The sequence below is a fragment of the Eumetopias jubatus genome, unplaced genomic scaffold (assembly GCF_037043125.1).
Source record: "Eumetopias jubatus isolate StellerSeaLion01/CBP00866 unplaced genomic scaffold, mEumJub1_p1.0 scaffold_7, whole genome shotgun sequence".
Classification (NCBI taxonomy): domain Eukaryota; kingdom Metazoa; phylum Chordata; class Mammalia; order Carnivora; family Otariidae; genus Eumetopias; species Eumetopias jubatus.
In genome coordinates, this window is record NW_028274813.1 from 70,856,046 (window position 1) to 70,870,744 (window position 14,699).

General features: G+C 45.2%; 1 pseudogene; it reads right to left on the minus strand.

The window, feature by feature from the left end:
• Positions 1-466: 466 nt before the first annotated feature.
• Positions 467-7,808, minus strand: LOC114217854 (mitochondrial pyruvate carrier 2 pseudogene; annotated as a pseudogene).
• Positions 7,809-14,699: the final 6,891 nt, after the last annotated feature.

Consider the following 14,699-nt stretch of genomic DNA (forward strand, 5'->3'; position numbering starts at 1 on the left):
CTGGAAAATCACTCTCAGCAAATTCCTGAACGGAGGCTGCTGCCGCTTCTAACCTGTGCCCTGGGGCCCAGTGAGAAACAAGACCCCACCATGTCCTCCTCAAGACCCCAGCTTCTGATGGTTCGGGCTCCGAATGGCCCTTCTTCCAAGTACGTCTTGTTCTGCAGCAGTGGCATATGATTTGAGTGCTCTCTTGCCCCAGTTCTCTTCAGAAAAAGCAAATTTTCTTTTAATCAGACTTATTGAGGCATAACTCATATACAATAAAATTCACTATTTTTTAAATTCAAAGTTTGCTTTATTTTTCTGTTGAATCAACTATTAGCTCCCAGTATACAGTTTGATTTTTTTTATGCCTTCCAAACATTAGCACAGTTATCAGCTTATCAATAAGCAAATAATAAATCAATTTAGTCCCAGTGGTTATGTCTAGAACAATCTAGATTGTTCAGGTGGTCGGGAACTCTTAACTGTTTGCTTTAGCTTTTAGTTCTTGGTTCTATCTCCAAATACGAAAGAGCTGAGAGGCCTCTGCTGTCCCCACAAAGAGGTTAACAGCAAACAGACTCCAGGTTTTTGGAATAATTACAAGTGAGTATCTTAACCAAATAAACCTTGTGGCCCTCCCAACAGCAGGTTGAGTTGAGTTTCTCTGCAGGTCTGGCTGTATCCGCCAGACAATCCCACACACACCAGTCCCTGTTTCATAATAGGAGCCCAGGGGGGAAAGCTGTTTGGGGACCTGCCCGGTGATTGTACAAGGACCTCAATTTCTCAGGCACCAGGAGCTCCATTTTGTCGAGGACCCAGTGGTAGGTGGCCCGAAGGCCCCGGGGGGCCAGCTAACGTCTCTTCAGATGGGTGACTGTGGGGGGTGGGAGAGTGGCCACATGCTCGTGGCTGACAAAGAAGGGCACTCCTCACCTCCTCCTGCCACCATGCCTCGCGTCCTCCTCTCCCCTAGGGTGTCCTTCCCACCACTCAGCCTGCCCTCCTGAGAACCCACCAGGCGTCCAGGGCCCAGAAAAGAAAAAAAAAAAGATTCACCATTTTTAAGGAGACAGTTTGATGCGTTTTTTTGTTTGTTTTTTTTTAAGATTTATTTTATTTTATTTTATTATGTTAATCACCGTACATTACATCATTAGTTTTTGATGTAGTGTTCCATGATTCATTGTTTGCGTACAACACCCAGTGCTCCATGCAGTACGTGCCCTCTTTAATACCCATCACCGGGCTAACCCATCCCCCGCAACCCCCTTCCCCTCTAGAACCCTCAGTTTGTTTCTCAGAGTCCATTGTCTCTCATGGTTCGTCTCCCCCTTCAATTTCCCCCCCTTCATTTTTCCCTTCCTACTATCTTCTTTTTATTTTTTTTAACATATAATGTGTTATTTGTTTCAGAGGTACAGGTCTGTGATTCGTTAGTCTTACACAATTCACAGCACTCTGATGCTTTTTGACAAATGTATCACCATGTAACCACCATGACCATCAAGATATAGAACATTTCCATCATCACTCAAAACTTTCCTTTGGGGGCGCCTGGGTGGCTCAGTCGTTAAGCGTCTGCCTTCGGCTCAGGTCATGATCCCAGGGTCCTGGGATGGAGCCCCACATCGGCCTCCCTGCTCGGCGGGAAGCCTGCTTCTCCCTCTCCCTCTGCCCCTGCTTGTGTTCCCTCTCTCGCTGTGTCTCTCTCTGTCAAATAAATAAATAAAATCTTTAAAAAAAAAAAAACTTTGTGTCTCTTTGAAGTCACTACCCTCCTCCCACCCACAACCCATGGGATTCACTAATCTGCTCTCTGTCTTCCAGAGTTTTAGATAAATGAATCATAGAGTATGTGGTCTTCTAGGTCCGGCTTTTGAGATTCACCCAGGTTGTTGCATGTATCAATAGCAGCTTATTTTTATCCCTGAGTAATATTATAGTATGAATGTGCCAAAATTTGTCCAACTACCAATAGTTAATGGCTATTTGGGTAGTTTCAAGATTGAGACAATTTTGAATATATACATGCAAGTCTTTCTCTGAACACATTTTTTAATTCTCTTGGATAAACACCTAGCAGTGGGATTTCTGGGCCATATTGTAAGTATATATTTAACTATTTAAGAAACTGCCAGACTGTTGTTTAAAGAGACTGTTCTCATTTTTTTTTTCTTTTCAGAGAGAGAGAGAGAGTGTGTGTGTGTGCAATTGGAGAGGGGAAACGGAGGAGAGAGAGAATCTTAAGCAGGCTCCACGCTCAGCAAGGAGCCTGACACAGGGCTTGATTATAGGACCCTGAGATCACGACCTGAGCCAAAATCAATAGTCGGATGTTTAACCGACTGAGCCACCCAGGCGCCACAGAGGCTGTTCTCATTTTTGCATTACCCCCAGCACTGTGTGAGGGTTTTAGTTGTTCCATGATCTCTTGTCATTTGATTTTGACAGTCTATGTAATATTAGCCACCCTACTGGAAATGTTGTATTATCTCAATTTGGTTTTAATTTATATTTTCCTAATGACCAATGATGTCGAGCATCTCTTTATGTGCTTATTTCCCAAACATCTGTCTTATTCTGTGAAGGGTCTCTTTAAAACTTCTGCCTATTAAAAAATCAGGTTGTCTCATCTTGTTATTGAATTATAAGAGTTCTTTATATATTCTGAAAACAAATAATTTTCCTGAACATATGTTTTGCAAATATCTTCTCCCAGGCTATGTTTTCCCTTTGCATCATCTTAACAATGTCCTTTCAAGAGCAGAAGTTGTTAATTTTGATGTTCAAATTTCAAGTTCCTATCTAAAGAATTTTTGCCTGTCCAAAGGTCACAACAAATTTTTTCCTAGAAATTTTGTAGTTTAGCTCTTATATTTTGGTCTATAATTTATTTCAGGTTAAATTTTTTATATGGTGTGAGAGAAAAGTCCAAGTATTTTTCCCCCATATAGTTTGTTCTGACACCATTTGTGTAAAAAACTGTGCCTTCTCCATTGAATTACCTTGGTAATTTGTCAAAAATCAATTGCTCAGGAATGCCTGGGTGGCTCAGTCAGTTGAGCATCCGACTCTTGGTTTTGCTCAGGTCATGATCTCAGGGTCATGAGATCAAGCCTCACATTGGCCTCCACGTTCAGTGCAGAGTCTGCTTGAGATTCTCTCTTTCCATTTCCCTCTGCCCTTCCCCCGTGCTCACACACGTGCTCTCTCGCTCTCTCTCTCAAATAAATATATAAAGTCTTTAAAAAAAATCAATTGCTGGGGCACCTGGGTGGCTCAGTTGGTTAAGGGACTGCCTTCGGCTCAGGTCATGATCTCAGGGTCCTGGGATCGAGCCCCACATCGGGCTCCCTGCTCCGCGGGAAGCCTGCTTCTCCCTTTCCCACTCTCCCTGCTTGTGTTCCCTCTCTCGCTGACTGTCTCTCTCTCTGTCAAATAAATAATTAAAATATTTTTTAAGAATTAAAAATAAAAAATAAATAAGTGCTCATGTATGTGTGGGTCTCTTTCTGAACTCTATTCTGGCTCACTAATATGCACGTCTGTTCTTATGCCAATACCCCACTGCCGTTATTAGATGTAGCTTTATGGAAAGTCTTAAAATTAGCATGAGTCCTCCAACTTTATCCTTCTTTTTCGAAATTGTTTTGTCTATTCTAGGCCTTAGCATTTCATATACATTTTTATATCACCTTGTCAATTTTTACAAAATCCCTGTGGGAATTCCTACCAGTATTGCTTGGGAGGTACAGATCAATTTGGAGGGAAACAATATTGAGGATCATCTCTCTAGTTCAAGATCCTTAAGAAATCACATCTGCAAAGTCCCTCTTGCCATGTAAAGTACAGATTCCCACGTCATGGCGTCTTTGGGCAACCATTACTCAGCCTACTGCAGCATTTGATTTCATTGTTTTTCTCTATTGTTTGTTCATTTCCTATTTTATGGATTTCCAGTGTTCTCTCTAGTGTTTCCTTCCTTCTTTTTGCCTTAGGTTTATTTTGTTCTTTTTCTAGTTCCTTAGGTAGAAGTTTAGATTTTTTTTATTTGCAATATTTCTACTTTTATATTAAAAGCATCTAATGCCATAAAGTTCCCTGGAAATACTGCTTTTAAATACACCCCCAGGGGCGCCTGGGTGGCTCAGTCGTTAAGCGTCTGCCTTCGGCTCAGGTCATGATCCCAGGGGCCTGGGTTCGAGCCCCGCATTGGGCTCCCTGCTCTGCGGGAAGCCTGCTTCTCCCTCTCCTGCCCCCCCTGCTTGTGCTCCTGCTCTCGCTGTCTCTCTCTCTGTCAAATAAATAAAATCTTCAAAAAAAAATAAAAATAAAAAAATAAATACACACCCAAATTTTTGATATGTTGTGCTTTCAATTTCATTCACTTCAAAAACATTCATCTTCTGTGAGATCTTTGGCCCATGAGTTATTTTAAAAACACGCTTTTAACTTGGACTCTTTTAGATATATTTCTGTTGATTTCTTTTTTCTCTCTCTCTTGTTGATTTCTAATTAATTCCTAATTAGAAACGTGTGTGCTAATTTACTTCTCTTGTGTAAATTTGAGCTTTTTAATTTATGGAGACTTATGACTCAGAATCTTGATGACTATTTCATGTTTGAAAACGTGTTTTGCTGTTTTGAAAAGGGTGTGTATTCTGTTTTGGAATGATGTAGTCTATAAACATCAGTTAGGTCAACTTGACTGATAACGTTAAGACTGATATATCTTCACTCATTTTCTGTCTATTTTTTCTATTACTCGGAGAAGTGTGTTGAAATCTGCAACTATAATTGTGGATTTGCATCTTCTTTTAGCTCCGCGAGTGTGTGCTTCATGGATTTTGAATCTCTGTTGTTAGGTTCATATCCATTTAGAATACTTACATCCTCTTGGTGGGTTGACCACTTTATCATTGTATTATGTCCCTCTCTTTCCCTGGAAATGGTCCTCGTTGAGTTTTCAAAATAGTATAAGAGAGGACCCGAGGTTGTGTGGCTGATCTAACACTGCCTATTTATGCCTGGCACATCATTTTAAAGCTAGAACCTCACACAGAAATGATCTTTAGAGCTCATGAAATGTAACTTCTTTTGCTTTTGAAAGTCTTGTACTGTAGATTTGCAGCCAAGCGATAAGGAAATTGTTCCGTTCCCTATACCTAAAAGCTGACATAAAACATTTTCTTTCCCCTCTAATCAAAGCCTTGCCTCAGCTCCTTCTGTTTACCGAGTCCAACGCAATGCTTTCATGTTGGTATGGCCAGCACTTGCTACCTCTTGCCTATATACAAGCAGCTGCTTGCCTGTGGCTAAAGCTGCCGTTAGCTGCTAGGTCAAAATCCCCTTGGACTACGCTTCCTGAAAAATCAAAGGCCTAAAGATGCCAGCCCAGCCCCACCCGTCAGAAGACAGTCGCATAACTGTAAAAACTAGTCGCACAGTGCACCAAAGCCCTGTGAACCCCCAGCGTTAAAGAAAAAAAAAAAATCACATGACCCGCGTTTATCCCACCAAAGCCCTAAAGTCACTCAGTCAAAGCTTCATGTTTTGGGCTCCCCAAATCGGACTGCTTCTCTGTCTCTCAGCGTTCCTGGATTATGCTCCACATGCTGGGGGAAAGGATGCTATAAATTGGACTCCCTCAGACTCAATCCCCCTCCTGTGCTGATGGTAATCATAACTGGTTACATAACGTGTGTAATAAGGTTCATTTTCCCCACTGTCCAGCAACACACTGGGCTCAGTTTTGGGTGGGTTTTTTTTTTTTTTCTACAACACTCACCCCTGTGTAAGTTCAGGCCCCTCACTACTTTATGAGGGAAGAGCTTCCCAGTGTCCCGGAATGGTGACAAGGGTGGGAGACGTCCCACACAGGCGGTACAGCTGGAGGCTCAGCCACGTCTGGGAGCCTGGTGCACATTTCTCTGCTGCAGGGGCCACGGGGGGTGAGCAGGGCAGAAGGCAGGGCAGTGCTCTGCCTCTCTCTGTCACCTCTGCTCTCATTCACGCCCCCGCCCCTCACCCAAGTCAGTCCCTTGTTCACATAGCTTCTGGCTGCCTCCACAGTTGTGTCCAGGATCACCCTCTGCTTCCCATCCCCACATCCCAGATGGCCCTCCTACTCCCTCCTGGGAAGACAGGCGGGGTGTCACCTTCTCTCCCCAGCTCCTATTAATCTTTGTGATGCCATATCCTATGGTTTGCTCTCCTCGGGGTCTTCCTTTTCGATTCCTAATAACCTAGTTTGGAAGTCAGACAAAAGAAAACAGAAAGGAATATTAACCACTTCTTCCTCTTTCCATCTGCATGTTCGGACAACCAGGGAGAAGGCCGCAGACATACAGGAAAGTAGGAAGAGCACAGAGATTAAGATTCAGGACTCGAGGTCAGCGCCCGGGTTCACCCACGCCGCACCACGGGGGTCTCACGATCCCTCCAAGCACCTATCCCGGTACAGGGCTTGCACACGAGGAGAACCATTAACCATCCTAGTCCAGTGACAGTGCTGGTAGTTAAAAGTAAGTCCGGAGGTTTTACAAATGAATGCCCTATGGCTGGAAGAGGTTAGGTTGCGTGTCCAAGACACACTGCTTGTCGGAAGCACGGCTGGGATTCAACCCCAGGCTGCTGGACCCACCCCCCCACCCACCTTGGGGTCACCTGGCAGGACTGGTGGGCAGCCAGCTCAGAGCAAGACCGGGACACAGGGCAGAGGCCAGAGCAAGGCGGACATTTACTTCTAAAATGAAACTACCACCATGGAAGATGGGAGAGGAAAGGCGGGAGTAGTCTGGGCCTGATTTTGCTCCACGTACAAGGGAGCCAGCCACTGGTGTCTGAAGACCCTTCTCCAGAAGCACCAGCCCCAGTGGGACTCTCTTTAAATGTCTTCTGATTGTTTCCATTCAAAGCTATCTTCCAAAACAGAATTCTCCACCTACCTTTATGAATAGGTTATAAGTGCAATACGAAGAAGTGGGAGGAGAAAACCACGTGTCCTGAGAGGAGTGGGGGGGAGAGGCGGGGGTGTGGAGCTGTGTGTGGCAGAGTTCGAGGCTGCCCCAGGTACTAACATCCCAGCCATCGATGTCATTCCCCTTCTGGGCTGTTCTTGAGTTAGCTGTATAACAGGATGCTTTAAAATGGTTCAGAGCAGCAAAGAGTGCTGTTTTGATGGGACTCTGAGGAAAACCCTCATATGGGTTTCAGAGATAAAATGGGAAAAATCCCTGGTGGCCTTCCATTACAATCCTGGAGGGGTCTTCAGAGTTGATGAAGGACAAGAGTGGGGTTTTTTCCCCCAACTGACTTTTCAGATTCAAGGCTCCCATGTGAGGGATCCTTCTGAGGGAACGTGGGGATTCCTGCCAACAGTAATTATAGCTGGATCCTCATGATACCCTGAAAGGTTGAAACCAAGCAGCAGCTGTGGCTGTCCAGAAACGCCCCTTCTCCATAGGCCTGGGGCTGGGTCTACACAGTGCCACGAGCAGTCAGGATTCAACCACTGTCCCTCTGACCTCACCTCACATCACAGTCTTCCGCACGCACGACCAACAGCCTCACTGGTCCTCTTTATGTTTCTCAAGCACACCAAGGTTTTCTCCTTTTGGTCTCAGAACCTGCTGTTTCCTGGGCCTGGAACATTCTTGCCCAGACTTGTGCCTGGCTGGCTTCTTGGCATGGCTCAGGCCCCTCCTCCAGGAGGCCTCCCTCACCAGCGATTCTAAAGAAGTACGGGACCTCACTTTCCCACCTCCGTGTTTTATTTTCTTCACAGCAATTATCTCTAGTATTTCTAATGTATTCATTCTGTTACTGTCTTTCTCCTCCCCTGGAATATAAGCTCAATGAGAGCAGGAAACTTCCCTCCCTTGTTCTCACTGCTGCATCCCGAGGACCTTGCCTGGCACATAGCAGACACTCCAGAAAGTTTGGTTAAACAGGTGAGGGAGAGGATGCTGCTCTATGTGGGGCCAGCTGCCTCCCTCACCCAGAAGCGACCACCAACTGGCAGGGGTCTGCAGGCCTCCGGGGAGCACGTCGGTGTGTATCAGCCTCACCATGCCCTTGCTACAGGGACGGCATTTGGGCTCACGGTGGAAAGAAAGAGTTATAGGATTTGAGCTGAGGAAATTGCATCTGTCATGTACTAGCCGGTTTTCAAGATAGGACGGAAAGCCGTAGAGCTTTCTCATTTTAGGTACAACTACTGTGTCCTAACCCATTTCTCTCAGCAGTGCCCCATTTTGAATGATTGTGGTTTTCTCTCGCTTTTCTTTGAAGTATTTATTCACAGCTTGGTTTGCGGGAGTTGGAAAGCAGGTCTGGGGAAGGTTGCTGAGCCCTCCGCTGACACAGAGGAGGAGGTCACCCACCGGTCACTGGTCCTGGCTCTTCGCAAGACAATATGGTGAACTTTATAAAGATTAAAGGCAAGCACCATTCATGGGCTTCGTTTATAAGGATTTTGTAAGGAGTCCGTGGAACATTCCCCAGGGGGTCCTCTGGTCCAACTTTCCACCAAGTGCAACACCTTCCATGACATGGCTAACATAATTGTCTGACCTTTGCGTGAACAGTCAGCTACCTCACCGAGCAGGCAGCCCATATTTTACCCCCGACAAAACTTTTCTGAGGAAATTTCCCAATAAAATCGATTATTTTTCTTTTAAAACCCTTTTCTGTGGGCAGTTGGTAGATATTTTAAAGCTTGGGATTTGGGCCATATGGAGTGAAATATTTAGAAATGTTTAGAGCTATTTAGTTCCTTAGGAAAATGAGATTGAGAATAACCTAAGAGAAAATACTGCACCATTGGCTTTTCCCATTCATAAACACATGCTGCTTGGCACGCACTTCTCTGACATTCTGTGAGGTGAGGGAGGCTGGAGTTGAAATTTCATTTGCATGTTATCCCACTGTGATAGGAAATTATTTCTCCTTGGCCAACTCTTATCACGCAGATTGCTCTAAAATCAGATTACAGATGTTTGTTTTGATTGATTAGTTGGTCCTGCCTTTAAAAAAAAATCACTCATATCTTATCAGTGAGAATAAAGCTGAGAAAGCAATTACAAGACTAACTTGTCAGTTTCTGAGAGTGTTTTAACCAGAAGCTCCACAGAAATAACTCCTAGATAAAGGTGAGACAGAAACAAACTTCTTTAAAATCATGAGTAAATCTGTCAAATCTGTCAACCCGAGTGGCCACGAATTTAATGAAATCCAATTAAGTTGTCCTGTGCATCAGTGAGCACCCATTAAATGGCAGGTCATTCCAGTAGCTGCACAGGATAGAGGATAAATAGAACTTGAAGTTCACACTCGAGGTGCCCAGAGGAGCCTGATCTCCGTCCTCCCGTCCCCACCGGGAAGCCATTTAACGGGTCCACTTCATGTTCTGGCCAAGTGTCATGGGATTCTTACAGGGATAAGAGAAATGGGGCTTAGCTTTGGGGAGATGATAAGTATATACTCCAGGCTTTGGGACCAGACCTCCGGGTGTGAGTCTCGGTTCAGCACCTCCTCGTTTCATGACCTCGGGCACGTTTTTTAACCTCCTTGTCTGTTTCCTCACCTACCACACAACGATACTGTTTCTCTTGCAAGGCTGTCGGGAATCAGAGATAATCTATGTAAAGCTCCTGGAAGAGTGAGTCGTCCTCGGTAGCCTGTGCCAGCTGCGGGCTCTGGGTTTGTCCAGCTGCAGACCCGCTGGCCCGGCACGCAATAAGTTGCTCCTGCTGGAAGGTGACCTTGGAGGATCTGCGCCAAGACAAGCGGTGGAGGCCTTTGCTGGCCCTCGGCTTTTTAGCAAGGGCTGGTGCTCTGCAGAGGGCCTGATCCGGGGCCCCGGGGCGGGGGCCCACGCGGCGCAGAGCAACGCCGCGGAGAAGGCGGGTGAGAGCAGGCGAGGGAAGAAAATCCGGGATAATGTGTTTAATTTGATACGTTCCCTGGAGTCATTAAAATGCATTCTCTCCTGGACTCTAAAATTCTTGAGCTGAAATAATCAGTCCAACAGGCTTTTTGCTGGAGATAATGCGAGCTCACCTCGCGAAGCGCTGTAAAGCTCAGGCCTGTTGAAATACTGCCCTCCTGTGTCCCGGGATGGGAACCGCCTCTTCGGGAACCCGCTCAGCGGGCCAGCCTCTCAGCAGGGAGCTTCAACTCAAGGCCGAACCCCCCAAACGCTCCGGCTAATGTGTGGGGTAGGAACAGGGTGCCAGGAGTCCAATTCCTTCTTCACGTGATGGAGAATGCCTGTCGTTCATTTTCAAGGGGTCCCCAAACGAATTCTGAAGGAATTATTGACCTCTGCTATATCCTCTCAACAAGGGAGAAAAAAAATACAGACCAGACCAAACTTCACACAGGAACTCCCTGTTTCCTTCTCTCTCTTACTCTCTCCTCCTTTTGCTTCATTCCTCCCTTCCACTTATTGAGTGGCTTCTAAGACAGTAAAGCCCTAATATTCTCCCCAAAAAGAAAAAGGGTAAGAAAACAAAGCTGTGGTGTTCTTTTTTTTAAAGTAGGCTCCAGGTTGGGGGAATTCACTCAAGCCAAGGACTTGAACTCAATGACCCTGAGATCAAGAGTCAGATGCTCAGCCAACTGAGCCACACAGGCACCCCCAAAGCAAAGTATTTAGAACAGGAGCTGTGACATTATAAACACTTAATAACAGTGGCTATGCTTAGTCCTTATTATCTTTTTCTAAGTCTCAGGCTTTGCCCCGAGTCCAGCTGGGGAACATAAAAATGGCCCCTGCTCCCATGAAGCATACAGCCACAAATTCTGGGCTTCAAGCTATTTGGGGTTTTAGCCATACCAGCGAGCTAAAAAAGAATAATGTTGCCAGTGTCTAATAAAAAATACCAAAACAAAACAATTCGTGATAGCTCAAAACCCACTAGGAAATATTAGCGCCATTTCTCTCAAACACAGCCCGAATTTCCACAGGTACGTGTCTGGATTCCTTGGGGAGCTCTTTTTCTTTTCTCAAACATCTCCATGAAATATAACTCCCCTCCTTCCAATTCCAGTGCTTAGCCACATTTTTAGCTAAAGGAGAAAATTATCTTCAGGCTGGTAAAATATGGAGCTGCTTGGTTTGAATGGTGTTTTTCTCACTCTGGTTGAAATTATATTCCTCTGTCTTATAGAATTAGAGTCTCCAGGAGCCCCCTGCTAAAATCTGCATATCCTTGCACACGTCACTTCATTCATTATTAGTTTATGAGATTGATTTGTTAAATGCTTCCCAACTTGATGGCTACACCCAGGGAGGCTCAGAATGAGCACACTTTTCAAAATAGTATTTTCTCATTTTAAAAATCATAAATACTCATTGTAGGAAACTCTAAAGAGGAAAATTATCCCCAGCATGAGATTCTCCTTTCCAGCTGATCTAGATCTCAAGATCTAGATAAAAGGATGCAAACTCCATTCCACGACTTGAAGAAGTCCCCCCAAATTTCTGCAGACAGATGAGGAGTCTCCTTGTTCATAGTCAGTCCTTAGTTCCAGATTCTACCTCCACAAAGGCTATGTCCACTCTACCAGATCTACCCCCACCCCTAACACACACAAGTGCACAAATACAACCCCGCCCACATAAAACATGCCTGTGGTAAGCTGAAGATGGAGAACGAGAAGTATGCACTGTAGCAAGCAGCTTCAAATAAGACATTTTCCAGGCCTTTCTTTTTTTTTTTTTAGATTTTATTTATTTATTTGAGAGAGAGAGAATGAGAGATAGAGAGCACGAGAGGGAAGAGGGTCAGAGGGAGAAGCAGACTCCCCGCCGAGCAGGGAGCCCAATGTGGGACTCGATCCCGGGACTCCAGGATCATGACCTGAGCCGAAGGCAGTCGCTTAACCAACTGAGCCACCCAGGCGCCCTCCAGGCCTTCAATGTCCTTTGGCCATCCCCTCTGCCAGAGAACTTCCACCCACTATGTGCTCTGCTGTCCTTGGTCCGGTTTCCTCTTTCCCTGATCCTGGCCGGCCTCATGCAGGGCACCTGTAGCCACTTCCTGCTCTTGTTAGGCTCCTGCCCACTCTCCTACCCTTGGGCCTTCCCTTCTAACTCAAGGGCTTACATCAGGTTATTTTCTAAAGCAAGAACAGTTTGCCCCCGAAGAGAAACATGACTGTCAATCGTTAAAATAATGAAATGTCCAGCCCTATTGCATTTTTTAATACTGTGGGTAGTGTATGGTTCTGTAGCCTTTTAAAAGTCAATGATATTGTGAACATTTCACCATGCCAATAAAAATTACTGCAAAATGTATATATCACATCCCATGTCACCATGAGGATGAGTCAGTGTTCTTGAGGAAGGGGTTGCATCAGGAGCGTGAAGGATCTGAGAGGGAGCGCGGTTCAGTGGGCAAAGGAAGGCTGGTGCTAGTTTCTTGGGGGATGTGATGTTCCTGTCTCCCTTGGGGAAAGGAGCAACACATTATCAAGAGGGGTGCAGATACAGGAAATGCCCTTGGAACACTCCATGATTTAGCTCAGGCTCAGCTCTGTGAAGGAATGAAGCAGACATCCTTGGCATAGCCTTTGCTGAGACACTAGAAATGTGCCACATTCCTAAGGAATACAGCAATGCCAACAGGTGATATTTAAACATGGGTAACTGTGTGATTGCAGCAAGAGGTGGGTAGAATAATAAATCCAATTTCTTTAAGTATTAGCTAGGCTAATGTATCGCATAACACACACAGTTGGAAATAAACACAATTAAAATAAACTTCTGGAAAAGCTTACCTGGCTTTTTACAAATTTTGAGTATTAGAAACCACCTGAGTAGGGCGCCTCCCGAGTATGTATTTATGTAATAGTACCTCGAGGGGTACTTTAACTCAGATCTTTATGAAGAGAACACAAAGATTGGATTAGAATATGTGGGCCCTTGCAAGAAATTCGGCCTACTTATAATTTACTGTATAAACAACTCACTACAGTGTGTCCTGATCATCCGTTCTGCTTCTTTCTCTAAGACTTCATGGGAACCCTCCCCAGCATGGGCAAGGCTGTTCAGACGTTGACCTTCCTTTGTTGTATCTCCGATGGCTCTTGCCCCCACCACTGAGGCTGGAGAGGTACACTTGTTTCAAGGCTCTGATAGAATCACAGATACTTCAGAAATGTTTGCTTTTGTACTTGCTTTAGTTGTATTTTTTGAACAATTTCTATGAAAGTGTCAAAAAAAAAAAAAGCCCTTAAAAATTCTTCTTGGTCTGACCCTTAAAAAAAACCCAGACTCATTTCATTCCCCATTCTCGGGCATCCTTTCCTTGGCCTGCCCCCCGTTCTTCCTCTTTGCCTAATTTCTTTTTTATAAAAAAATATTTATTTATTTATTTTTAAAGAGAGAGAGAGAGAGCACAAGAGCATGCAAGCAGAGGGAGGTGCAGATGGAGAAAGAGAATCCTGAAGCAGACTCCGCGCTGAGCACAGAGCCTGACGTGGGGCTCAATCCCAGGACCCTGAGATCATGACCTGAGCTGAAACTCCAAGAGTCGGTTGCTTAACCAACTGAGTCACCCAGGTGCCCCTCACTTTGTCTAATTTCTGATGCAGACTCTCCATTGACGATCTGATTTGTCAGATCTTGGCCACCCCTTCTGAATTCTATCCCTGAATTCCTAAGCCTTTGCCCTGGAACTTGCTTTTAGACCCCCTTGCTCCACATCTTCAAACCACAGGCCGGTGGCCCTTTGCCTTTGCCCTACTATTTTGGTTACCTATCTCCACATAACAAGCCACCTCAAGACTTCATGGCCTAAGACAGCACTGCCATTTCTTTGTTCAAGATTCTGTGATTTAAGCAGGTTGTATAGGCATAGCTTGCCTTCGTTCCATGGGGACCCAGTTGGGGTAGCTTGACTGGAGCTGGACTGTCCACTTCCAAGATGGCCTTATGCACGTAGTTGGCAAGTTGGTCTCGGTGAACAGCTGGGACTCAGCTGGGACTGTCAGCCAGAGACTTGAATTATCCTCTCTGTGGCCTCTCCAGATGACAAGGTAGAGCTTCTCATGGCATGGCCATCCTAGGGTAGTTGGACTTCTTTTATGGAAGTTGGTTTCCTCCAGAAAGCAAAGTGGAAGCTGCACCATGAGATGCCTGGAGGCAGCAATTTGGAGCAGAGAGCACTGGACTGAAGAGTCATAACCCTCACACAGCCCTGGGCTATCGATGGACCTTCATGGGCTCTGAGACAAGGCAGCACCGCAGGAGAAGCTTCGGTTCCCCCACAAGGACTTAGTCACATGGGAGGGGACGGGTCTGATATCACCCAACTGTAAAGCCAAGCGAGCGCATTCCCGTTACTTCATTGGGCCTCATTTCCCTCACCTCTAACAGTGAAGTTGGAGGTGAAAGAGGAGGAGAGTGTTGGACCGCATGATCTCTAGGGGCCCTTCAGCTGTATTCATCCTCTACTAAAATTAAGTAAACTCCAGGTTTCCAAACTTTCCAGTTTTAGTTTGGCCTAAATGCCAAGTGAATGTCAATCATGCTTCTCCATTTGAAATAAAAGACACACCTGTGTCTTCATTCTCGTGGACAAATGCCTGGTTGACAAATTTGTTCTTGTGATCTTTTTAAATGAAAGATTAAAAACCTTGACTAAAGTCACACCAAAAGCAGGTGAGAGAATCCAGTTCTTCTGACTATAAATGTTCTT